This window comes from Mustela putorius, unplaced genomic scaffold (genome assembly GCF_011764305.1).
Source record: "Mustela putorius furo isolate JIRA1106 unplaced genomic scaffold, ASM1176430v1.1 tig00537275_pilon_pilon_pilon, whole genome shotgun sequence".
NCBI classification, from domain to species: domain Eukaryota; kingdom Metazoa; phylum Chordata; class Mammalia; order Carnivora; family Mustelidae; genus Mustela; species Mustela putorius.
The window spans coordinates 317,482-330,268 of record NW_025422413.1 but is presented as its reverse complement, the minus strand read 5'-3'; the positions used below and the strand labels follow the sequence as shown (position 1 = coordinate 330,268).

Sequence of the window (12,787 nt, the reverse complement as noted above, 5' to 3'; positions counted from 1 at the left end):
TGATAAAAAAAAAAACTTCAACCAATTAAGGTTAGAGAAAGCATACCTCAACATAATAAGGCCATATATGAAAAATTCACTGCAACCATGATACTCAAAGGGAAAAAACAGAGCTTTTCCCCAAGGATCAGGAATAAGACAAGGATGTCCACTCTTACCACTTTTATTCCTCATAGAACTGGAAGTCCCAGCCACAGCAATCAGACAAGAAAAAGAAAGAAAATTCACCCGGGGGCACTTGGTTGCTCAGTAGGTTAAAGCCTCTGCCTTCAGCTCAGGTCACGATCCCAGGGTCCTGGAGATTGAGCCCTGCATCGGGCCCTCTGCTCAGCAGGAAGCCTGTTCTCCCTCTCCCACTCCCCCTGCTTGTGTTCCCTCTCTTGCTGTCTCTCTCTCTCTCTCTCTGTCAAATAAATAAATAATTTTTTTAAAAAAAGAAATAAAATGCACCCAAATTAGTAAGAAAGAAACAAAAGTTTCACTATTTGCAGATGACATATTTTATATAGAAAACCTTGACTCCACCAAAATACGATTAGAGCAGATAAATGAATTCAGTATGATTCAGTGAGGATACAAAGTCAATACAAAGACATCTACTGCATATCTATACACTAATAATGAAGTAGCAGAATGAGAAATTAATAGAACAATCCCATTTACAATTGCACCAAAAATAAATACCTATGAATTAACAAGAGAGGGGAAAGACCCATACTCTGAAAACAATAAAACACTGATGAAAGTAGTTGAAGATGACACAAACAAATGGAAAGATATCCCATGGTCATGGGCTGCAAGAACAAAGACTGTTAAAATCTATCCATACCATCCAAAGCAATCTACAGATTTAAAGCAATCCCTACCGAAATACAAACAGCATTTTTTCATGGAACTAGAAAAAATGATTCTAAAATTTGTATGGAACCATGAAAGACCCTGAATAGACGGAAATCTTGAAAAAGAAACACAAAACTGAGTGCTGCCAACGCCCTGGAGGAGAAGCTGAGGTCATCATCGAATTTGAAGTATTTTAAGTGGAAACAAAACTGTTCCAGCAATGCAGACAATTAAGTGTGTTGTTGTGGGCGATGATGCTGTTGGTAAGACATGTCTCCTGATATCCTACACAACAAACAAATTTCCATCTGACTATGTACCGACTGTTTTTGATAACTATGCATTGACAGTTTTGATTGGTGGAGAGTCATATACTCTTGGACCTTTTGATACTGCAGGGCAAGAGGATTATGACAGATTACAACTGCTGAGTTATCCACAAACAGATTATTTCTAGTCTGTTTTTCAGTTGTCTCTCCATCCTCATTTGAAAATGTGAAGCTGAGATAACTCATCATTGTCCAAAGACTCCTTTCTTGTTTGTTGGGACCCAAACTGATCTCCAAGATGACCCCTCTGCGATTGAGAAACTTGCCGAGAACAAACTGAAGCCTATCATTCCAGAGACTGCTGAAAAGCCCATGACCTGAAGGCGGTCAAGTACGTGAAGTGTTCTGCACTCTCACAGAAAGGCCTCAAGGATGTATTTGACGAAGCAGTATTGGCTGCCCTGCAGCCCGCAGGACCGGAGTACAGCCGCAGGTGTGTGCTGCTATGAAAATCTCTCCAGAGCCCTTTCCACACAGCTGGTGTCAGCGCCATACTAAAAGCAATGTTAAATCAAACTAAAGATTAAAGATTAAAATTCATTTTTGCAATAATGACAAATGCCCTGAACCTACCCACATGCGCTCGTGTGAGACAAGGCCCATAGGTATGGTCCCCTTCCCTCCCTCAGTACTAGTTAATTTGAGTACTTGTGTATTGTCAGAAAAGTAATTAGTACTAGTTTTTGTTTTGTTGTTTCAAAAAAAATTTTGCTGGTTTTTTTGTTTTGTTTTTTGTTTAAAAGCAGGCATGCTTGTGATGACTCTATAACAGATGAATTTGGATTATTGAAGCTGTTCCCGGGCTCCATCCACTCAGGAGAATGATCTGGGACATTTAGGGTTTGGTTTTGTTTTGTTTTGTTTTGTTTTGTTTTTTGTTTTGTTTTTGTTTTTGCAGGAGCAGGGTGGGGTGTGGGGAGATGTTGGGACAATTGGCTCCTGCAACAGGAGAGACAACTATTTTATCAGCAAAAGCTATACAGTGGCCCTTTGAAGAATATCATCTTTCCTGTCAATCCCCATGGCATCATTTGCTAACAACATGCTCTTGCAACAGGGACTTTTCCTTTGACGCTGGCCCCTGGACATCAGGCCTTGGTTGACTAAGCTATCTCTCCCAAATCATATAAAGGTACACCTTGCTAAATTTGGACTTTAATCTTTAAGTTTTTCCTTGCCTGGAACAATAGTATAATTAATCTGTGATTGATTTGGACTTGTCATTTCTTTACTGGCTTAGTAAAAGACAGTATCCTGTACGTTACTGGTTTGTGAAATTCCCACAGTGAACCTGTATTAAATAAATTGCTAGGAACGATGAACACTTCGCTGAACATAACTTGCCACTAAAACAAAGCATCTGGGAATTATGACTGCCAGACCGGTGCCTAGCCCTGTATGAACAGTAGGGCCATATAGGGTCTGATAGTGACTACAATTCAAATGTCCTCATCAATGACACATGGGAAAGTCTACCCTAGGAAAATGGCCTGGTGGGTGAGGGAAGGCTCTATCTGAAGACCAAGGGATCCAGATGCCTGGAGGTAGGTTGGCGGAGTGTCTGTGCACATGCCAGACCTGGTGACTCAGCATCCATGCACCCTGGATCCAGCACTGACAGGGATGGACCTGGCCCCCCCCTGGGGACTTTTGCAGGATTCACAGCAATGCCAAGGTTCATCCTTCTCCAAAATTCAGTTCCCTGTACCCTGATCTCAAGGAACTCCTTAGCCTTGCCATGCTGGGTACCACTGGGAATTCTACTGATAGAGACACCTGGGGAAACTGACCCCCCCATGTATCCTGCCAGCACAGGTCAATAGAGTCTGACTCACAGACCTTCCCCACTCTGTATCAGGAGTGTAGTGCAGGGAACCACAACTCTAGGAAGATAGCCTACAAGGCTAGGATGGCGGAGCTGTTCACTTAGGCCTGGATACACGAGGTGGGAGTCGGGCAGGGATCATAGTGCACATGCGCCTGTGGCTCCCATCCTAGAGCCAGGCTCTCTAGGATCAGCCCCTGGCTCAAGGCCATGGAGGTACAGGCTGAGCCATAGGTAGGGACTGCTGGGTTGCCAGGCTCCACTCTATTCTACAACAGAGTAGCCCTTTCCTCTGATGCCAGATTTCATAGGATCTCAGAAGCCATTCTGGGCCTGACCAGAGCTATGTGATATGGGAGACACCTGGGAAATACATTTGCCAGACAGGACCCTGGTCCCATAAGGGCCCTAAGGGTCTGAAGATAGCAACAATTCAAGTGTCTTCACCAGTGGTGCAGTTCTGAGAAAGACTGTTTCTAGAAGATGGCTTGGTCAGCAAGGACAGGCACTGTCTAAAGGGCCAAGAGGTTCTGATACCTGGAGCAAACTGTATGTGGGAAACTTACTATGACTCCATGTGCAGGCATCCTGGGGTGGTCTTCTACATCTGGGACTTGTGGAGATGGACTGGACCCCCATAGGGGCATCTAGGGGCTCACAGTGATGTGTGAAATCCATCCCATTATAAAACACAGTTGCTTTTTCCCCAAAAACCCTATTTCAAGGAACTTGTTAGCCTTGCGTTCCTGGCATGGCCAGGAATTCTGCTGAGGGACACCTATAAGACCTGACTTCCACCAAGGCTCATGTATCCTCCCAGCATTGGTCTGTAAGGTCTCTGACTCAAATGACCTTCCCCACTCAGCAGCAGAATTACAATTGGGGGAATCCCTAGCTCTAGGAAGCTGACCTGCTCGGGTTGGGTAGTCTGGAGGTCTTAGATGCCTTAGGCAGGTTATAGGAGTGAATTTGCATGTACAGGCCATGAAACTAAGCATCCTTGCTCTCTGAAGCTGGTCCCCAAATCTTGGCCTTGTAGGGATAGGCCATGCCACATGTGGGGATTTCTGGAAAGCATACAGGGCTGCCAAGATTTCCTGCCCCTAGAGTTACCAATTCTCCTCAAGCTAGATGTATGCAAAATATTATAAATATATAATATATATATATATATTGCACAATAACAAATATAACAATAGATATACTTCTTTTTTTTAAGATTTTATTTATTTATTTGACAGAGATCGCAAGTAGGCAGAGAGGCAGGCAGAGGGTTGGGGGGAAGCATGCTCCCCGTTGAGCAGAAAGCCCAACGTGGGGCTCAATCCCAGGACCCTGAGATCATGACCTAAGCCAAAAGCAGAGGTTTACCCCACTGAGCCACCCAGGTGCCCCATTAATAAATATACTTCTTGAATGCAAGACTGAATTTAATAACATAATTTTCCCCCTAGTTAATTTGTATAGTTGATACAATTTCCCTTCTGACAGAGCTCTGGGGAATCAGACTACCACCTTTATCAGTGGTGACTTTGTGAAGCTGTACAATCAATCCTTTGGAAAGCATCTTGGCAATAGGTATGAAGAATCATAAAAATATTGAAGCCCTTTGGCCCATAATTCTACCTCTGGGAATCTATTTTAAGGAAATAATCTAAACTATAAAAGGACCACATGCTCATAGATGTTCACTGCAGTAATTTCAATGATAAAAAATGGAAGCTATTAGATGCTAACTAATGGAGAAAGATTATGGTATATCATAGAAGGAATATTATGTAGATAGTAAAATTACTGCACAGGAAATCACATTAAGGAACAGAGCACAATATAAGCCTTTATTGGTACACCTAGTAAAAAGTTGAGAAGCAAATTTTTTTAAAAATTACACTTTTCAAGTTAGGATAGTAGGTGACTTTCTCCTTAGTAACTGTTCTACAATTTTCCTGCTATAATAAAAGGAAAGTAAAGCCAAAGCATAGTTGAGTTATAAAAGTGTACTTTATCGTGATTCAACTAAACATATTAAATGTCAAGAAGTTTTGGCCTGTCACTGTTCACTTTTTTTAAAAAGATTTATTTATTTATTTATTTATTTATTTGAGAGAGAGAGTATGTGTGTGTGCAGGGGAAGGGGCAGAGGAAGAGTGAGAGAGAATCTCAAGCTGCTGAGGCTCCCTGCTGAGTTCAGAGCCTGATGGGGGGCTCAATCCCATGACCCTGAGATCACCACCTGAGCAGAAATCAAGTCAGACTCTTGACCCACTGAGCCATTCAGATACCCCTGTCTTTCTTTATTCACTTGTTAATTTTTTTTCTTAAGTGCAAATAGTGCTAAAAAAGGAAAAAAAAAAAAAAAAAAAAAAACGTTTCTTGAATGTTTTAGGAATGTCTTGGAAACCAATCTCATTAAATGACAGCAAATGTCTCCAAGTGGCCACTGCAAAGTACAGGTCAGACTGCATACACACTCCTCGTAAGTCAAGCCAAGGAGATGTGCTGTCTCCCCAACTGGTCCAAGGCTCAGAAACACCAATGCAGTCATTACAGAGAGAGGGAAACCTGCCGCATGAACAGATACAGGCACCACATGCATTGGGTATTCTTCTAGAGAGAAGATAAACCAAGAAGATACCAAGATAAACCATGGGTAGCATCACTGCCACCATCTGGCAATCCATCTCCCCATTAGGACTGCCACATGGGAAATTCCCATCACTCTTAGCCAGACCAAATCTCCCTCTGTGCTGGGCAACAATTGTAAGGTAAACTGATCCCACTCCTTTGTCTTTCTGTTTCCATTTTCTCTGTCTGTCCTGTTCTGTGTCTCATGTGTCTGCCTTGGCAGCCTGCATCCCCAAGTGCTCTTTGCCCTTCCAGCTGGAGGCCAGCGGAGACACCTGCAGGACAGCTGAAGAACAGGAAGAGAAAGAGGGTGGTTCCCCAGCAGCCCACTGTAGGGCGATCAGTTTGGCAGTGCCTGTCAGGTCCAGGGATGTCATTCTTCTCAGACCTTTCATCACCAGGGCAGTTGATGGCTCCTCCCTGTGCAAAGCTTCCAGAAGCTTCACCATCTTTTGTTGGTTCACTCAGCCCAATCCACAACTTTGTAAAAGATCTGTTTATTGAACTCTCTTCAATTAACCCTTAAGTGCGCCATCTGTCTTCTCCCAGGACCCAGATTGATGTAATCTCACCACCCAAGTTCGACTGGACAGCTCTCCATTGTCTGCACTTCAAAGGTTAATCAGGGACCGACTAACTCTTCAATCAACTAATGGGGCTTTTCTAGATGAATCCCATGCAGTAAAGCTCTCTGTGATGATGAAGTGTCCTCCATCTGTGCTGTCCAACATGATAGCCATGAACCACATTGTCTGTTGAGCACTTGAAAAGTGACTAATGAGACTGAGGAATGGAATTGCTTATTTTATTTCATTTTCATTAATTTAAATTGAAATCACCACATATAGTCATCTCATATTTGAAAGCCCAGGCCTAGCCACTTACTCAGTCAGTACTCAGTCAGCAAGTACTGCTGGCTTAGTAATTTTTTGTCTTTCAAATGATATGCCTGTGTCTGATCTCTTATGGTAGCAATCTTCCTAATTTCTAAGTATTTGGTAGAAAACTCACCAGAGACCCCCAGGCCTTACAAAAACAGTATACAAAGAGCCTAGACAACTTGCCAAAGTGAGACATGCAATAGTAGTTACGAGTGTTAAACAGGGGACACCAGGACTACCTGTAGTCAGGTGTGGGTGTAATGGTGCCACACAAGGAATGTTTCATGGGCTCCCTGTCCCCTCCCTGTTTCTGATGGGGAGGTGGAATAAAATTTTCTTCCTTTATCCAGACAGAAGAGAAGTCAGAAAATAGGTAACAATATATCAATCAGTAAGTTCATGGAGGAGGAGCAACTTACTGGCTGTGAGTTGGGAGAGGAACTGGATGTATGTAAGTCAGGGTTTCTCCATTGCCTGGGAACCGGCTGTCAGTAAGAAGCATGCATTCTGCTCTCTCCTCCATCACGGCACCACACAGGGCAGGCCACCAGGAGGAGGGCTGAACTGACCCAATGTGTCTAATTCTAGGGCTTATTGTCAAAAGGATTTCTTCACAGCAAATATAAGCCATGACCTAGCATTTACCAGTAACTAAGGAATCACAGAGGACTCCCATCTGCTTTACTCTTGTCTTGTTTCTTAAATAGTTCACAACTTGGAAAAGGAAAGAGTAGGGTTATTATTGGGATGCTTCAAACACTCCATTTATAAGTCTGGTAAGTATTTTGTGATAATGACAATACCATCTGATATGGTAGGGAGAGCTAGCAAAGGAACAATGTAACCCCAAGAAGTGGCTCTGGGAAGGAAGTATGTGCAGGAAATGCAGGAGCAAGGAAACACTGCAAGGCTTATCATCATTACAAGTCTGAATCAGACACTGTTTTGATGGTTGCTTTATCAGCTGGGTATGTAACTCCATCAGGGAAGACACTTTGTCTTGTTCATTGCTGAACCGCCAGCACTTAAAGTTCTTCCCAGAACACAGTAGTTCCTCAATAAATTTTTTTTTTAAATAGCAAGTTGTTGGTTTTTTTTTTTTTAAGACTTTTTATTTATTTATTTGACAGACAGAGATCACAAGTAGGCAGAGAGGCAGGCAGATAGAGGGGGAAGCGGGTTCCCTGCTGAGCAGAGAGCCTGATCAGCGCTCATCCCAGGACCATGGAATCATGACCTGAGCCAAAGGCAGAGGCTTTAACCCACTGAGCCACCCAGGCACCCCTCAATAAATATTTTTTGAATGAATAAGTAAAACCCAATTGCCAGTGATAGAATCGTAGACTCCCTTTGTAGGTGAGTCCACTAAGGCCAAGAGAACCTCATTACCCATGGAGAAAATGCTGATTCATGGCAGAAGCTGGCTCCCAGGCTCCCACTCTGATTCTTTCCATGACAACATGTTGCTTTTCCTCTCCTCCAGGCTGTCTCCCAACCCCATGCTCCTGTCAAATCAGCTCACCTTTAACCTAATTTGCTTAAATGCCCTTTAACTTTGGTCTTTAATTTTTCTTTGACTAGCCAAGCTCTTTCTTCCTGAAATATGGCTTGTCTACGCTTGTCTTGAGCCTCTGTGTGTGCTCTGCTCACTCTCTGAAATAGGCCTCACCAAACCAGGCCCTTTGAAAGCACCATTTGAACTGTCTCCTTTCTAAGAACTCTTTCCTGATCAATCTTACCCAGCTTTAATTGCATCATTAAAGATTTATTTTATTTATATATTCTTGTGAGTTATGGTAGTTTATGTAGAACTTCAGGTGGAACTGAAGGGTATAGTATGGTCCCTTGGCTCTCATCTATTCGCCATTCTCCAGAAATTACTTCCCTCTGGAGTGGGATCCTATGGCTATGTTTGTACTGTTAGGATCCCATCTCCCTAGTTATAGATGAATAATCCAGGTGTGAACCACTGACTCAACCTGAGCTAATTGGAGGTCTCTTCCAAAAATTGGGACTTTTGAGTTGAAATACACAGAGCTTTTCGGGGGGAGGAGGGCGTTGGGGAGAGGGCCTGTGCAAAGCAACATTCTAGAAAGAAAATTCACTAATCCTAGGTTTCCGGTGCCTGTTGTTCTGGGGCCTGGGTCTTAGCTCTTCTTTGGATACCACCCCCGCATCTTTCCAGTATATTCTTGCTTTTGCATTAGCCAGCTAGAGTTAGCTTCTACGAATGGCTATCAAAGCAAGACAAAATTCAATCTTCTCATTTTAAAAGATAAGAAAACTTGAAGTCTGGAAATACCTTCCTTCAGGCCTTTTGCGCATGTCTGTTCTTTTTTCTTCCACTAGCTTGTCATTCACCTTTTTGTTGTCCCCTTCCACACCCGTATCCCACTTGCCTGTCCCTGTCCCATGCCTGTGCTTGCATAAGGGGAAAATGCACTCCTTACCATATGCAAAGTATGTTCCAGCTCTCTCCTCTCCAAAACTGCGCGGCCGTGGTTCCGAGAGGCTGTCTTTAGGGACTTCTTGCCATTCCTCTCTGCACAGTCGTCCATCACTGGTCATCTATCAAGGCCATTTGTTTGCTAGCTTCTAAGTGGAGACCCAGTAATGCAAAAAGCACTATTTAATAACAAGACTCCATCAGTAATGTGCATGTTTTACCAGCCCAAAGAGTTAAAACCCAAGTTCTTGTTTCCATAACAAAAGACGGTAAGAGCTGACACTACCAGCTCAACTCTGCTTCTTTGTAAAGCCATGGACAAGGAACTGGATTGTGTTCAGAGCCTTCCTTTACAGGCCACTTTCAATGCTGCCGATACTTAGGAGGTTGGGAAGCCAGGGTGCAACATGAATGGGAAGAGAAACTGTCCTCCTTGTAAAGATTAAAACAGAACAGAATAGAATAGAATATCTGAATGTTTTTATTAATTTTAAATTCTACTGTGAGAAAAGCTAGCATATTTGATTATGGGATTTAACATCTTTCAGAAGCTCACATTATTCTTTGATTTTTTTTAAAGCCTTTTTACAATAACTACTCCATTATCTTCACAATGATGGGCCATTTAATTTTAACTTTAAAACAGAAATGAAAAAGGAGACTTGCAGTCCCTTGTGGAATAAAGGAGACCTTTAGTTTTCAAAATTAATTCTGAAGTTTTATTTGTTATCTATGGCTTGATTTTTATACCTAATGCATTTTCACTTCAGTTCAGCAGCTATATTTATTAGGTATTGTACTTACTGTGTCCCCAGATGTCTTGATGTATCTTTAAGGAGTTTAATAGCTAAATGTAAAGGCAAATATTACACATATAAAACAGTTTAAATAATATCATAAGCCAGAATAGATTTGCACCCCATGGAGGTCAGAAAGCAGGAGATGATTATATAAATATGTTTATGATTTTCAGAGAATAGTTTCTCTTTCAAAAGCATTCTACCCAATTGACTACTCAACCATCAAAATTATGAAGCACACTTAAGGGGAAAAACATTATGCAATGACTCTAAAAATGGGCATACTTCCTTAAGTACATCTTTAACTATTTAAACCAAAGAGAATCGTTTCAAGGCATGTTTCATAACCACTTAAATAACACCATTTCCAAGGAAGTTAGAGAGGTACAGAGGTGCCTTAATAATGTGATTCCCTGTGTGATGTCAGTGGAAAAGCCAGCTAGACAACTTCACTTCCAGATAGGCATGCTGGTGCAGAAGGCGCAAGCTCCAATCCCATGCTCACGCCACGAGTGACTCAGGATCATGCTTGCTGGCTTGTGGTGGTGGAGGCTAGCACGAAAGATAGATTAGCTTCTGTGGATGCCAGGCATACTTTACGAATGCCACTGGGTTGACACAAATTCAAGAGGAATGAGGGAAATGTGACGGAGAAGATTCCCAATCAGTTTTTCACTCTAGGACGACAGAATGTGTACTAGTTACGGACACAAACTTGGGAGTCCAACGGTCTGGGTTGGTATCCCAGCTCTACCATTCTTTGTTACTTCTCTGCCTCAGTTTACTCATCTGTAACATGGAGGTAACGAAAGTTTTACTGTGATGGTTAAATGAATTAAAGCATGGAAAACTCGTGCTGCCTGGCACACGGTAAATAATGTAAGTTTGCTTTTTGTTTTAACTGAAGACTATTTGAATTATTTCTTAAACAATACACCAGTCCACAGAGGGCAGGGTTCTCTGGATGCTTCTCCTTAGGACAACATCCTGTTGTTAAATCACCCAGGGAATAGAAGAGGTGAGGAATGACAAAGTCCATGGGAAATTTGTTACATCCACTTTACATATCATTTATGTCTGCATGTGTGCCTACATTCTGTTGTCTCTTCATGCTATGTGATCTAGAACTATGCAACTCTCAAGGTAAATAGGCTCCAGGACTGAGGTAGTAAACTGAGGTCACTTGATTAATTTTTCCATTCTAAAGTATACATTAGGCAGAGGACAAAAATAGAGCTAGACAAAGAGAGAAGAGAGAACACAGAATCATGAACAAGATAATTCTCCTAGAGAGATAAGAAAAGATTCTTCCTCATCAGTGTTTCGAGTACTTAAATCAGTCCTGTGACTTTTCTGTGGCCAATGGGCCTTTTAGTTGTGTAGGTGGTAATCAAGACTATTTGGTTTGAGTGGTATTTTTGCCCAAATAATCCTGGTCTTCTGCCACAGGAATCTGGTTGAAATCTTTATTACGTCAGTCTGTGGAATGTTATCCTTTCCTACTGGACTGAAAACCTGAGGGCAAAAACCTTATCTATCTTGCTTTTTTTTTTTTTTTTTTTTTCCCCACATACTCTCCCACCTAGCACTGTGCTTAGAACATACTGGCACTCAGCACATATTTTCTGACTATTGGATCAGATCCTGGAAACTTGTCACTGAGAGTAATTCAAACAGTTCAGTTCAACGTGGGCGCCCATGCATTTGTACCACTCCCTTTGCAAGTGCAGAGGGACATGCTGGGAAATATTCAAGCGTTAGAAACCTATCAGGGGTTCTAGTCTCTAAAGCCTTATATGTCACTAGCCACTCACTAATCATTATATGACAGGGTCCAAATCTGACATCACATGACCTTTGGTAGATGGCAAAGTAGTTTTGAAATCCATCCAAGTGCACAGTAAAAGAAACAGTGGAAGACATTTATATCCCCCCAGACCCTTGCAGAGAAGCTCTAGCAAACTGCTATTGCTGATAAATGTTTGACACATCAACGCTAAATTTAACTGGCCTAGTTTTGGATTTCACGTTAATCTTTAAGAATGAAAAAAAAAAAGTTGAATGGCTATAGGAACACATCTTTTTCTATTGATGCAACCAGAATTTCTAGTCTTGAGTCATTCCATATTTAAAGCTCAAACCACTAGTTGACTGATTTTTGAAAGGAAAAAGAAATTGACAACTGGAGAGATCTTGTCATGGGCTGGGAAAAAAGCCAGATTATTGGCATTTTCAAAATCTTCTCTATTTATTCTTTATGACAATATGTATAGAATAGTGATAGAAACTTGCAAATAGATTGCATATTCCCTTAATTACATTTAGCTCACATTAGTTGTCTACTTCTTAAGATTTATAAAACTATAGAATTTTAAACTTTTAGAGTCCTCTCTTTCTCAATCCTTCATTACAAATTTGGGAAAACTGAGGTTGGAGGGAGGAGTGGCTGAGCCCTGGGCCCCTTATTTCTTCTGTAGGAGCCAAGATAAGCCTCCAGATATCCCCACTCCTCTTTCCACTCTTCATTTGGTCTTTATTCCACTCCAAACTATCATCTCTCTTTCAACCATAGGCTATTTCTACAAACGAGTAGTGTTCAGGTTGTAGGGACTCAGTTCCAGAAGCATAGGTGTTTTAGCTAATAGCTAACTCACTGCTTCCAAAAGTGGAACTGCAAAAAGTTCCTTTTGTCCTCCAGTGAAAGTAGTTCCCTGCCAAAGAGCATAAACACACTTAGATATGGGAAAACCAAAGCCAACCATTGCTATTTATTGTCACGCTGATAGGCATTTGGATAAGGAGACACTCCTAACTGCAATGAATACAACATCCACCATTCTAGGCAGACGGTAGCACCTGATGCCAGTGGTAGGAGGGAGGAGACAGTGGCCTAAGTCCAACAGCGGGCATATCCCCAGGGAGCAGAAGGAAGTGATTCTGTTGGGGATACCAGAGTTTAACAGAGCAATGGGAACCAGAGTATATGCCATTCCACAGGCTAAGAAAGACAAAAGGACTACAACAATCATGAGGTTAATTGT

At 41.9% G+C, this 12,787-nt stretch overlaps 1 pseudogene; it reads left to right on the top strand.

The window, feature by feature from the left end:
• The first annotated feature begins 1,050 nt into the window (after positions 1–1,050).
• On the top strand, positions 1,051–1,618 carry LOC101694112 (annotated as a pseudogene).
• The last annotated feature ends 11,169 nt before the right edge of the window (positions 1,619–12,787 follow it).